General features: G+C 37.8%; 1 long non-coding RNA gene across 1 annotated transcript in view; it reads left to right on the plus strand.

The window, feature by feature from the left end:
• LOC117083440 overlaps nt 1–13,420 on the plus strand; it is a 46,498-nt gene that overhangs the window by 16,641 nt on the left and 16,437 nt on the right. The window contains exon 2 of the long non-coding RNA XR_004437085.1: nt 3,502–3,644. This is a non-coding gene — a long non-coding RNA (uncharacterized LOC117083440). The remainder of the gene's footprint in view (nt 1–3,501; nt 3,645–13,420) is intronic.

Genomic DNA, 13,420 nt, shown 5'->3' on the forward strand with positions numbered 1-13,420 from the left:
TAAACTAAGATAACCAATGAAACGAGGTCATTACCTGCTACAAATATTTCATAATCTTTCTATTTTCCTCAGTCCTCCAATTTCTCCTTTCCTACTGCAACTCCAGCTGATGACTTTGCCATAAATAGAGAAAATGGAAGCCACTCAGTGTGAATGTCCTCATCATCCTATCATCAAATCTTGCAGACAACACTAACATCAGCACTCATTCTTGCCTTTGCTAATTACCCATCCCCACCCCACCCCTTTGACAATTGAGAGATTTCTCCTTCTGTCCCAAACCACAAGCTCTGGATCTACCCCTCCAGGTTTCTCAGGAACCTCACCCCATTTAGTAGCTCCTTCTCTCTCCCACATCTTCAGCCATTTCCTTTATGATCTTTCCCTCAGCATTTAAACATGGTATAAAATCATCTATCTTAAAACAAAACAAAAAACTTATCTTGACTCCCATATTTACTTTCAGTTACCTGTATCTCTCTACTCCCCCTTTATAGACGAATAAATATTTCAAAGTTCTTTAAACTTCCTCATTTTCCCTATATAACCCATACTAATCTGGTCCATTCTCACCACTACAATGCAAGTGTATTTGCTAAGGTTCCCAGTGTTCAACAGGTTTAAATTCAATGTACACTTCAACTTCCTTCCTATTTGATTTATCAAAGGCACTCAATACAGTTGACTCTCTCTCCTTTTCAAATACTCACTTTCTTGGCTTCTGTGGCTCACTCTCCTAGTTGTCCTAATTTTCTGGCCACTCCTTTCTGGACCCTCCCCCTCTTCACAAAAGGAATTGGACTGCCTCAAGTCTTTCTTCTAGATATTCTTTCTTTACACTCTACATTTTAATTTCTACAACCTATGATCTGTCTAGTCCTATGGCTTTAAATACCATCTATATGCTAGTCACCTACAAATTGATAACTGGAGCCCAGATCTTTTTTCTGAACTCCAGAACCATAGTCACCTTTTTACTTGATAGCTCCATTGGAATGTCTTCTAGAAATCTGAAAAAAACATGTCCAAACTAAACTACTCCTGTTCCCCATTTCAGTGAGTGGTACTTCAGTCAGCTAGATTTCTCATACCAGAAACCCAGAAATTATTCTTGATCCTTTCGTCTCCCTCACTTGGTGACAGCCAATCTATGACTAATTCCTGTGTTCTGTCAATTCTACATCCTATACCTCTTTCTAGATATTGTTGAACTTTGGAGAAAAAGAGCACATTTACTGTCTGCATCTCATAGATTAGGCCACTTAAAAAGGGAATATTTGTAGACTGGAACTTTGAAAGGAGGTTGATATATTATATAATATTTAGAATTAAATGATGATCTTGGAAATGTTATCTTCCTACCCTACTAACAGCCCCTACCTCCCACTTTATTCCTGCCTTCTCCCATTTAATCACACTCTCCTACTTGTATCAAACATCATGTACATCTCTCTTTGTGAAATGGTTTGGCTGTGTCCCCATCCAAATCTCATCTTGAATTGTTAATTCCCACAATTTTCACATGTTGTGGGAGGGACCCAGTGGGAGGTGATTGAATTATGGGGACAGGTCTTTCCTGCACTGTTCTCATGATAGTGAATGAGTCTCATGAGATCTGATAGTTTTAAAAATGGGAGTTTCCCTGCACAAGCTCTTTCTTTCCCTGCTGCCATCCATGTAAGATGTGACTTGCTCCTCCTTGCTTTCTGCCATGATTGTGAGGCCTCCTCAGGCACATGGAACTGTAAGTCCAATTAAACCTGTTTCTTTTGTAAATTGCCCAGTCTCAGGTATGTCTTTATCAGCAGTGTGAAAACAGACTAATACACTTTGTTTATCAGTATAACAATTAAGAATCCCTACAGACTTCTCACCGTCTCTATGTGCAAAATTATGATAGTTTACCCTGATTCTTCAAGCTATGGTTAAATTTTAGGGAAAAGAAATCCATGAGAAAAAGTCCTACACAGTTATGGAAGCATTAGATATTGTTTCATCCTGCAATAGGAATGACGAATAAAAGATTTTCTTTCTTTTGCCACATCAGATAGCATGCTTTATTGAGTGGGAAGAATTACGAGATTCCTACCTAGCAGTGTTATAATAAGGCTTTATTTATGTTTATTTAAAATAATTAACAGTTTTCCTTAGGTTTTTTTTTTAGTCATTTGAGCTCATTTTTTTCATTTTTTTAAATCCTGGATTAAAATCAAAATTAACTGCTTTAGAGTTTGCCTGATGTTTTGATTTTTCAGATAAAAATAAACAGAAGCTCAGTATTCTTTTCACTTTGGCATTTAGATTTTTTCTAATAGCATAAAAAAAGCAAGCTTGCCTCCTGGGTGTAAGAAGAGCTTCTAGCTGTAAGAGTCAATCAATTGGGAAGGGCATTTGTGGGTAGGATTTGTGAAAAATTGCCAACTTGACCTTGAAAAAAAGAAAAATAATTGAGACTAGTGGCAATGATCATTTATTTCCCATGTGCTGCAGTCTCTCTCACATTTTTAATTTGGTTTAAATTTCTGTCCCCTACCACCCACTCAACACACATTTATGTGCACTATTAACATCATAATGTATATTAACGAGCCCTCACAGCTGCTTAAGAAGCTTCTTCTAGCAGGCTAATAACTTTTCTTTGACTCAATGATGCTGTGTATAATGTAGTCTAATAAAACTATGTCATGTGCATTGAAAAGCAGTCAGAATAAAAGAATAGTTTACTCACCCAAAGAGGCAGCAACTAAGAATACAGCTATGCTAGCAAAATCATCTCAATTTGTATAGCTCAGTGGAATTTGTATCCTTGTATACATTTCCTTGTTTCCATATATGTGCATTGTGAAGGCTAGACACAAGATGACAGAATCTCAAGGTTGGAAAAGATAAAAGGCTACCTACTCCAATAAACTGTTTAATGCTTACATTATTTCAGCAACATTTGCTCAGAGTGGTCCTCCAACACATACATGAAACACTACCCTCACCCCCATCTTCCCTCATCTATCCTCAGCAACAGAAAGAAGGACTAAAATATCTCTAGAAAAGAGGTTTTCAACCTTGGCTGCACAATGGGACACCTGTGGGAGCGTTTTAAAATCACCATGCTGAAGCTACAGCCCAGATCAACTAAATTAGAATCTGAGAGCGGGACTCAAAAATCAGAATTTTTTAACCCTCTCAAGTGATTTCAACTGCAGCCAAGATTGAGAGCCACTGCTCTAGAGGCAACACATCCTGGAAATGATAAGTCGTTTTCATAGGAAGTCAAAATCTGTTACTCTACAACTTTGACCTATTTGTCTTAAAAGAAGTTTTTTTTTGTTTTTTTTGTTTGTTTGTTTGTTTTGTTTTGAGAATTTGTAGCTGAAACTCAGGCAAATAACCTCTTCTCTTTGTCCAGTCAAAAATTAAATAATAGGTTATTGTTTATAAAACATAGGTGAAAGACTCAGAACTATATATGACAGATATCACATATAATTCTAATTTATTTTTCAGCCTTTGGGAGGAAGATCTCTTTCCTTAAACTTGTACATATCTGAGAAGAAAAGAAGCCTCTCTCTTAAGAGGATTGGACAGAAACATTTCCAGTCACTGCTTCCCTACCTATGAGACAGTTGACCATCTCTTTCTCAGATGAGGTATGATAACATCTAACTAAACTTTTTGTTTTGGGACACTGAATAAAGGGTTTCCTTTATACTCTAGTAAAGGTATTGCAAAGTAACAATCATGGACATATAACAATATATTAAGACTGTAAAATATCTCAAGATATTATTCCTTTCCTTTTTGTAACACACACACACACACACACACAGAGAGAGAGAGAGAGAGGAGAGAGAGAGAGAGAGAGAGAGAGAGTCATAGATATATATATATATATTATATATATATATATATAGACTTGGGAACTAAACGGTCTAAGCCTTGCAGTATTATGTTCTTTTAGTGGCTGATTATCAAGTCTATCCATTCCCAGAAGAAAGCATTGTCACATTCCTAATGGCTTAACTTTACTAGGATAGATAGTTCAAATTGTGGTCATCATCCTTCCACATGAAGGACAGTAGAAATATTTGACAACAGATATAACTTCTCCTTTGATTTCTTTTCTCTATCCTCAATTTCTTCAACTAATTCTCATAAACTTGGCTTTACTTTCTCTCAATATTTTGGTGATTTTTCCTCTTAACACCATCCAGATGCCTGTAGCCCTCTTAAATTATAGTTCCCAGAGATGTAGAGATTATCTTCTTAGTCTTAGATACCATAAAATAGGCCGGGCGCGGTGGCTCAAGCCTGTAATCCCAGCACTTTGGGAGGCCGAGACGGGCGGATCACGAGGTCAGGAGATCGAGACCATCCTGGCTAATATGGTGAAACCCCGTCTCTACTAAAAAATACAAAAAACTAGCCGGGCGAGGTGGTGGGCGCCTGTAGTCCCAGCTACTCGGGAGGCTAAGGCGGGAGAATGGCGTAAACCCGGGAGGCGGAGCTTGCAGTGAGCTGAGATCCGGCCACTGCACTCCAGCCTGGGCAACAGAGCCAGACTCTGTCTCAAAAAAAAAAAAAAAAAGATACCATAAAATAGAAAGTCTGTAACTTGAAAGATTGGGATAGGTAATTGATCAATAACCAAAAAAAAAGTACTAATATGAAGAATCGTTAAGTAATAATCAGTTGTTGCAAGCTGTTAGACAACTGCTGGAAGTTTATAGTCTCAGGCCTGAACAGTTTAAAAAATGGAGTTGCCATTGACTGATCAAGGAAGACTTAAGGGGAGAAAGCTTTTTTTGTTTTGGTTTGTTTTTTATACTTTAAGTCCTGGGACACATGTGCAGAACGTGCAGGTTTGTTACATAGGTATACACGTGCCATGTTGGTTTACTGCACTTATCAACCTGTCATCTACATTAGGTATTTGTTCTAATGCTATCCCCCCGCTAGCCCCCCACACCCCGACAAGCCCCAGTGTGTGATGTTCCCCTCCCTGTGTCCATGTGTTCTCATTGTTCAACTCGGGGGAGAAAGTTTTTAAGGGCAGATCAGGACTTAGTTTTAGACCTGTTAATATTTTGGTCGTGTTCATTGGCAGTTCGATATTAAGTCAGGCATTCAGGGGAGAGACCTGAGCTATATAAATGTCTTTATAAATTTATAGCTGTGAATCACCAGTGTTTAGATTGCATTTAAAGAGCCAGACACAGTGGCTCACACACCTGTAGTCCTGCATTCCAGCTCTGGTCAACAGAGTAAGACCCCATCTCTAAACAAACAAACAAAAAAAAATCATGGTACTGGATCAAACCACCAAGGGAATGAGTATGGATAGAAAAGAGTAGAGATGCAATGACTAAAACCTAAGGCATTCCAATGTAAAGAAATGAGTAATAACCAAGAAGAGAGAATAAAAAGGAACAGTAAATGAGGTAGTTGAAAAGCTAATAGATTGTGTTGTCCATGCCAAGTGAAAAGGGGGGAGTGCTCAAGTCTGTCAAATGCTGCTGAAAGTCTAATAAGATGAGGACATGAGGTCATGGATGATATTGACAGGAGTGGTTGTGGTGGAGTGGCAAGGGTAAAAGCTTATTTAGAATGCATTCCAGGAAGAAAGGGAAGAGAGAAATTGGAGATCAAGTGTATAAATACCTTTTTCTTAGGGTTTTTTTGTAAAGGGAAATGGCATGTGAGCTGGCAAGGAAGTGAGTTCAAGAAAAGGCTAATTTGTTTATCTATTTATTTAGTTATTTATTTTATGATAACATAATAGAAACAGAATGTTTACTATTGAGAAATCAATGATGCATGAAAGCAGGAAGAATAGTTGGAGGACATCACTGAGTTGGAGAGAAGGGAAAAGATCTAGAAAAGTTGAAGACCTGGACTTATTTAGAAGTACATAGAACTTATCCATAATAACAGAGGAGAAAGCAAAGTATATGGTCACAAGTATATTAAGAAAGGTAGAAAACGTGGTATAGCTTTTGCAAGTTCTTAAATATTGCTTCTATTTTATCAGGCAAAGTAGAAGCAAGGTCATAAGCTAAAAGTGAAGCTTATGAGGGAAGAAGTATTGAAAATTTAAAGAGAAAGGAGAAGAATGAAATAATTATCTGAATCTAACGGAGTAGGCGTATGTGTAATTGGTAGGCAGCATTAAGAGTCCACTTAAGGTTAATGATCATGAATACAAAGTGAAACAAGTCAACATTGTTCTGTGTTTTTCTCTAGTCATATTGACTAAACAAGTACAGATATGTAATGGTATAAAATTGGATTTAGTCTTGATTGAAGACAAGTGAAAGCAATATAGTGAGAGAGTGGTGAGTGGAAAGAAGGTAAGGGTATAAGTACTGGAGTTAGTATACTGATAGATCATAGAATTCAAACTGAATAACAAAGGGACAAAAGACGTGAGTGATTAGATAGTAGAATAGATACTTCATGGTCTTGGTGGGTTCAAAGGATTGTTGGAATTCAGGTACTGAAAGAAATGAACTGAAAAGGTTAGAGGAGGAGGAAGTAAGAATAGAAAGCTTGAAATTGAGATTATGCAGAGAGTTCAGTTATTCACAGTTACAAAATTTAAGATACGACCTGTAGAGTGACTGAGGGAAGGTGGAAGACAAGGACATTGGAAGAAAGGAAGGAGGTAAAGAAACCAAAAAGTCAGGCAATTGGAAGGATTATCCATCTCTATGAAGAAATTACCAAGAATAAAGACAGTTATATTACTGGAGAAAGAGACAGAAATAAGGAGGAGTGATCTTCTTGGGGTCAGTACATGACTCCAAAAGGGAGGGCTCATGGGTGGAATAGATGATATAGGAATCAAATCCTGGAAGGGAGATGGAGTAGAGGTTGTTTTGCATATTTCTTCTTCATGCACCATATTTGTTTTCATCTCCAGCTTGTCATTAATATATTTGTTTAACACATTCTACACTTTTATTGGTGACTTCAGTTAAGTTACAAAATAAAACAAGTTTGGGATAAGGCTCTGAGCTATGTCACTAGAAACCTCTCTCTGGATTGATACTGACCCATTAATAAACATTCCATGAATTATTGCTATGGTTCAATAATTATTATCTTGTTCATCCATGAGGATGTCCAGTGTTGTGAGAGATGTCATGTCTTGCTGAAATGTTGATATTTCACAACAAGTACAATGTTTTTCAGACTATTTCATGCAGTTCTTGGTAATCCACATATTCTCAGATTCTCAAGTCCCTTATGAGAATTATGCTAATGTTATCATTTCATTTTAATAATAATCATTTTTAATTGATACAAATGTATTCAATATAATTTGAATGACCCTTTTATAACTGAGGATTGGCACACTACTTTTGTTCCTGGGTCTGCATTTATCCTCACATTGGTACCAAAAAGTACTACTCTAATTGTTTTTAGTTAAAAAAAGAAATGCCTTAATACTTAAATGATGCCTGCACACCAAAAGCAGGCTAGATGACATCACTGTGTCCTCTATAAATGATGATTTTGCAGTGTTTCAAATAAAGAAAAAACGTGGGTGACCTGAATCATCATATGGCATGTGATAGAATCGGAAGACTAAACCTATGGAAGTCAGTACCGTGTTCACATTACTAAATAGCAATTTTATTTTAATTAATGGGATGAATTTTAATAATACTAGTTGTGTAGCTTTTTTAAAGTCATATTTGATGATCTTGCTTTATAGTTTTATTTATATTTAACTATCATTAAAATAAAAATAATTTAAACAGATTCTATCTTCTTTCTTCTTTTTTTTTGTTTTTGTTTTTGTTTTTTTTTTTTTTGAAACCGAGTCTCACTCTGTTTCCCAGGCTGGAGGGCAGTGGTGAGATCTCGGCTCACTGCAAGCTCCGCTTCCCGGGTTCACGCCATTCTCCTGCCTCAGCCTCCCGAGTAGCTGGGACTATAGGCACTGGCCACCATGCCCTGCTAATTTTTTTTTTTTTTTGTATTTTTAGTAGCAGCAGGGTTTCACCATGTTAGCCAGGATGATCTCGATCTCCTGACCTCATGATCCACCCACCTCAGCTTCCCAGAGTGTTAGGATTACAAGTGTGAGCCACCGCGCTTGGCCCTCTTCTTTCTTGTTAATAGGGTTTACATATTACTTTAGGGGAGAAATTCAGCCTTTTCCATTTCTCTTATATTTCTGGTCTAACAACTCTGATTTTTAAAAGTTAGAGTAAAATATCTAACGTGTCTTATCCTTGAGGACTCCATGCTAGCTGGCAACCAGAAATAACTACCCATTTTTCTACATCCTCTAAAGTCACTCTTATGATTAGTCAGAATAACATCTCCCCAAGCTACCAACCTGGCCAAATCTCAATAGTTTTTAACATGGCAAAAGTTTATAACTACCTTATACTACAAGCCTAATGTAGGGCAGCAGAGGAGCTCTTTTCATCATAGTCCCTCAGATACCCATGCTAATAGAGATTTCATTTTGACACAGACTTCCCTGATCACTAGAACAGTGGCAAACCGCACACTGGTTTTCAAAGTTTCTACCTAGAAATGCTACATATCACTCCAAATCACCTTTCTGTGGCCAAAGAAAATCACATGAGCATACTTCACTTCAGAAAGGACTAGGAATAGGAGTCCCACCACATCAGTGGTAGAAGAATTAGATTTAGTAGATAATCTCTCTAGAAACTTATAGGATAAATATCAATTTACCAGTTTAGAATGAATATTTGTGCAATTAGTGTCCTTTTCTGTTGTTTGCAAACAACAGAATAAAAAATAATTCATTGGAAGAACTAAAAAGAGAAGATTAAATAACCAGGTTCAGAAAGACCAAGAACCAAGCTAGTTCTAGGTGTCGCAACAGCAAGAAGAAATGGATGGCCTATTTAAAGTGCCCTATCAGGGTAAATAAAGTCCACAAAAATTCAGTCATTTTAATAGTCACTCAAGGTGTGCAAATGGATGGGCTATATTGAGTCACAAGCCCATCTGCTGGCTAGAGAACATCAAGGCATTGTAATATCCCACTCCAATGGGAAAGAGGTAATTTCCCAACAGAAAAAAATCAGTGTTATATAAAAAAAAGGATACTAGACAGCCAAAACACATCCTTCTTTCCCTTTTGAAAATCTGAACTTTATTAAGCTGTCTCCCAGTATTTATTCTATTCTTAATTCCTCAGAATTTTTTTTTTTTTTTTTTTTTTTTTTTTTTGAGACGGAGTCTCGCTCTGTCTCCCAGGCTGGAGTGCAGTGGCGCGATCTGGGCTCACTGCAAGCTCCGCCTCCCGGGTTCACGCCATTCTCCTGCCTCAGCCTCCCCAGTAGCTGGGACTACAGGCGCCCGCCACCTCGCCCGGCTAGTTTTTTGTATTTTTTTTTAGTAGAGACGGGGTTTCACCGTGTTAGCCAGGATGGTCTCGATCTCCTGACCTTGTGATCCGCCCGTCTCGGCCTCCCAAAGTGCTGGGATTACAGGCTTGAGCCACCGCACCCGGCCAATTCCTCAGAAATTTGTTGCTGTTCTCATGATCACAGTATAAGAGACTAATAAGAGAAAGATCCTTCCTGCCCACAATATTGTCTTGCCTACTGACATGCAATGTAGCTAAAGTCTTTCGACATTATAGCCATTGTTTTCTGTAGTAATCTCCAGGAGGGGTTTAACACCAAACAATCCTCACTAAAACAATTCGTGGATGAATTTGTGAGATTAGATGATCATAATTTATCAGCACAAAACCACACAGGAAGGAAATGGAGGACCATGAGGGCATTTTTTACTACTTTAAGTTCTGGAATACAAGTGCAGGATATGCAGTTTTGTTACATAGATAAACATATGCCATGGTGGTTTGCTGCACCTATCAACCCATCCCTAGGTATTAAGCCCAGCATGTGTTAGCTCTTTTTCCTGATGCTCCCCTCAGCAACAGACCCCAGTGTGTATTGTTCCCCTCCCTGTGTCCATGTGTTCTCTTTGTCAGCTCCCACTTGTAAGTGAGAACATGCAGAGTTTGGTTTTTTGTTACTGCATTAGTTTGCTGAGGATAATGGCTTCCAGCTCCATCCATGTCCCTGCAAAGGACATGATCTCATTCCTTTTTATGGCTGCATAGTATTCCATGGTGTATATGAACCATATTTTCTTTACCCAGTCTATAATTGATGGGAATTTGGGTAGATTCTGCTGTGTCTTTGCTATTGTGAATAGTGCTGCAATGAACATATGTGTGCATGTATCTTTATAACAGAATGATTTATATTCCTTTGGGTATATACCCAGTAATGTAACTGTTGGGTCAAATGGTATTTCTGGTTCTAGGTCTTTGAAGAATCACCACACACAGTCTTCCACAATTGTTGAACTAATTTACATTCCAACCAACAGTATAAAAGCATACCTTTTTCTCCACAGCCTCACCAATATCTGCTCTTTTTTGACTTTTTAATAATCACCATTCTGACTGGCATGAGATGGTATGTCACAGTGGTTTTGATTTGCATTTTTCTAATGATAGTGATGTTGAGCTTTTTTTCATATGTTTGTTGGCTGCATGTATCTCTTCTTTTGAGAAGTATTTGTTCATGTCCTTTGCCCACTTTTTAGTGGGGTTCTTTGGTTTTTTTCTTGTAAATTTTTTAAAATTCCTTGTAGATTCTGGATATTAGACCTTTGTCAGATAGATAGATTGCAAAAATTTTCTCCCATTCTGTAGGTTGTCTGTTCACTCTGATAATAGCTTCTTTTGCTGTGCAGAAGCTCTTTAGCTTTAATTAGATCCTGTTTGTCAGTTTTTGCTTTTGTTGCAATTGCTTTTGACATTTTCATCATGAAACCTTTCCCCGTACCTATGTTCTGAGTGGTATTGCCTAGATTTTCTTCCAGAGTTTTTATACTTTGGGGTTTTACATTTAAGTCTTTAATCCATCTTGAGGTAATTTTTGCATAAGGTATAAGGAAGGGGTCCACTTTCAGTTTTTTGCGTGTGGTTGGCCAGTCTCCCAGCACCATTTATTAAATAGGGAATCCCTTCCCCATTGCTTGTTTTTGTCAGGTTTGTCAAAGTTCAGATAGTTGTAGCTGTGCAGTCTTATTTCTGAGTTCTCTATTCTGTTCCATTAGTCTATGTGTCTGTTTTGGTAGCAGTACCATGCTGTTTTGGTTACTGTAGCCTTGTAATACAGTTTGAAGTTGGGCAATGTGATGCCTCCAGCTTTGTTCCTTTTGCTTAGGATTGTCATGGCTATGCAGGCTCTTTCTTGGCTTCATATGAATTTTAAAGTAGTTTTTTCTAATTATGTGAAGAATATCAATGGTATTTTAATGGAAATAGCATTGAATCTATAAATTACTTTGGGTAATGTGGCCATTTTCACAATATTGATTCTTCCTATCCATGAGCATGGAATGTTTTTTCATTTGTTTTTGTCCTCTCTTTCCTTGAGCAGTGGTTTGTAGTTCTCCTTGAAGACGTCCTTCAATTCCCTCATTAGCTGTATCCCTAGGTGTTTTATTGTCTTTGTAGCAATTGTGAATGATAGTTGATTCATGATTGAACTCTCTGCTTGTCTGTTCTTGGTATATAGGAATGCTTGTGATTTTTGCACATTAATTTTGTATCCTGAGACTTTGCTGAAGTTGCTTATCAGCTTAAGAAGCTTTTGGGCTAACACATGGGGTTTTCTAGATATACGATCATGTCATCTGCAAACAGAAACAGTTTGACTTCCTCTCTTCCTATTTGAATACTCTTTATTTCTTTCTCTTGCCTGACTGCCTTCACCAGAACTCCCGATGCTATGTTGAATAGTAGTGGTGAGAGAGGCATCCTTGTCTTGTGCTGCTTTTCAAGGGGAATGCTTTCAGTTTTTGTCCATTCAGTGTAATATTGGCTGTGGGTTTGTCATAAATGGCTCTCATTATTTTGAGTTATGTTCCATCAATACCTAGCATATTGAGAATTTTTAACATGAAGAGATGTTGAATTTTATCAAAGGTCTTTTCTGCATCTATTGAGATAATCATGTGGTTGTCTTTAAATTTGTTTATGTGACAAATTACATTTATTGATTTGCATATGTTGAACCAGCCTTGCATCCCAGGGATGAAGCTGACTTGATCATGATGGATAAGCTTTTTGATGTGCTGCTGGATTCAGTTTTCCAGTATTTTATTGAGGATTTTTGCATCGATGCTTATCAGGGATATTGTCCTAAAGTTTTTTTATTGTATCTCTGCCAGGTTTTGGTATCAGGATGATGCTGGCCTCATAAAATGAGTTAGGAAGGAGTCCCCATGAGGGTATTTTTAAAAGTCTGCAGCCTGGGGAACTTCCTGGAGAATAGTAATTTGGCTGGGGTTTGGGGGCAAGGCTCTAGAAAGAGGTCCTGGGCAGCCTTAAGCACTACTATTATAGTTGGGGAAAGGATCCACAGGCAAACATTTTTATAGTAAGAGTATGAACACAGAATGCTTCCTCTTATTCCATACTTACAGCATCTGACCTTTGAAATTTGGCTACTATTGAGTTCTTCATGAGTACCACCTGTTTTTCCTACTTTAGAGAATCAGTTATAAATAAAATGAGTTACTAATATTTGGCAATGCAGCTTCAAACATGGAATAGAAAGTTTTACTGACTATTCTGCAGAGTCCTTGATGACAGATGGACCAAGCATGTGTGCATCATTTGAAAAGGCAACAGTTTGCAATGGAGGGCCAAAATCTTGTTCTGTCCACCCCGCCCCCGCACACACTGCTTCTGCAGGCTGAGCTCTCTGGATAATCAGAGAGCTCTGCATATGCAAAAAAAAAAAAAAAAAAAACAATAGCACGAGTCTGGAGGTAGGTTTGAATTATATTTAGTTACTTTTGATTATTTAATTTTTGTAAAGGAGATTGATGCCAAAGAGTCACTGGATGTGCTTATAATATAAAGCATTTTATAATAAAATTCTTCCAGTACAATCTCTCGTGGCACAAATTCAGTGATCTGAACACTGCATTTACTCTCTCAGGCCATGATTAACTGCCACTTTCAGAATGGCCCAACTGCAGAAAAAAATACAGTACAAAGATAAGAAATTCTGTACATCATTCTGATAAGACATCATTCTGATTAAAATGCTCCAGAGCCAAGTGCAGTGGTGCACACCTGTGGTCCTAGCTCTTAGGGAGTCTGAGGCAGGAGGATCACTTGAGCTCAAGAGTTCAAGTGCAGCCTGTGTAGCATAGCAAGATGCTAATTATAATCATAATAAATGAAATACTCCAGTGGCTTCCTATTGATATTAGAGAGAAGTCTAAAATCTGTTACATGACCTAAAGCATCCTGCTTTATTTGGCCCTTACCTGCTAGTCCAGCCTTTGCTCATGCTAATATGCTCTAGACACACTAGCTTCCTTTTATTTCCTC

This window comes from Trachypithecus francoisi, unplaced genomic scaffold, assembly GCF_009764315.1.
Source record: "Trachypithecus francoisi isolate TF-2019V2 unplaced genomic scaffold, Tfra_2.0 Lachesis_group0, whole genome shotgun sequence".
In the NCBI taxonomy this organism is placed as follows: domain Eukaryota; kingdom Metazoa; phylum Chordata; class Mammalia; order Primates; family Cercopithecidae; genus Trachypithecus; species Trachypithecus francoisi.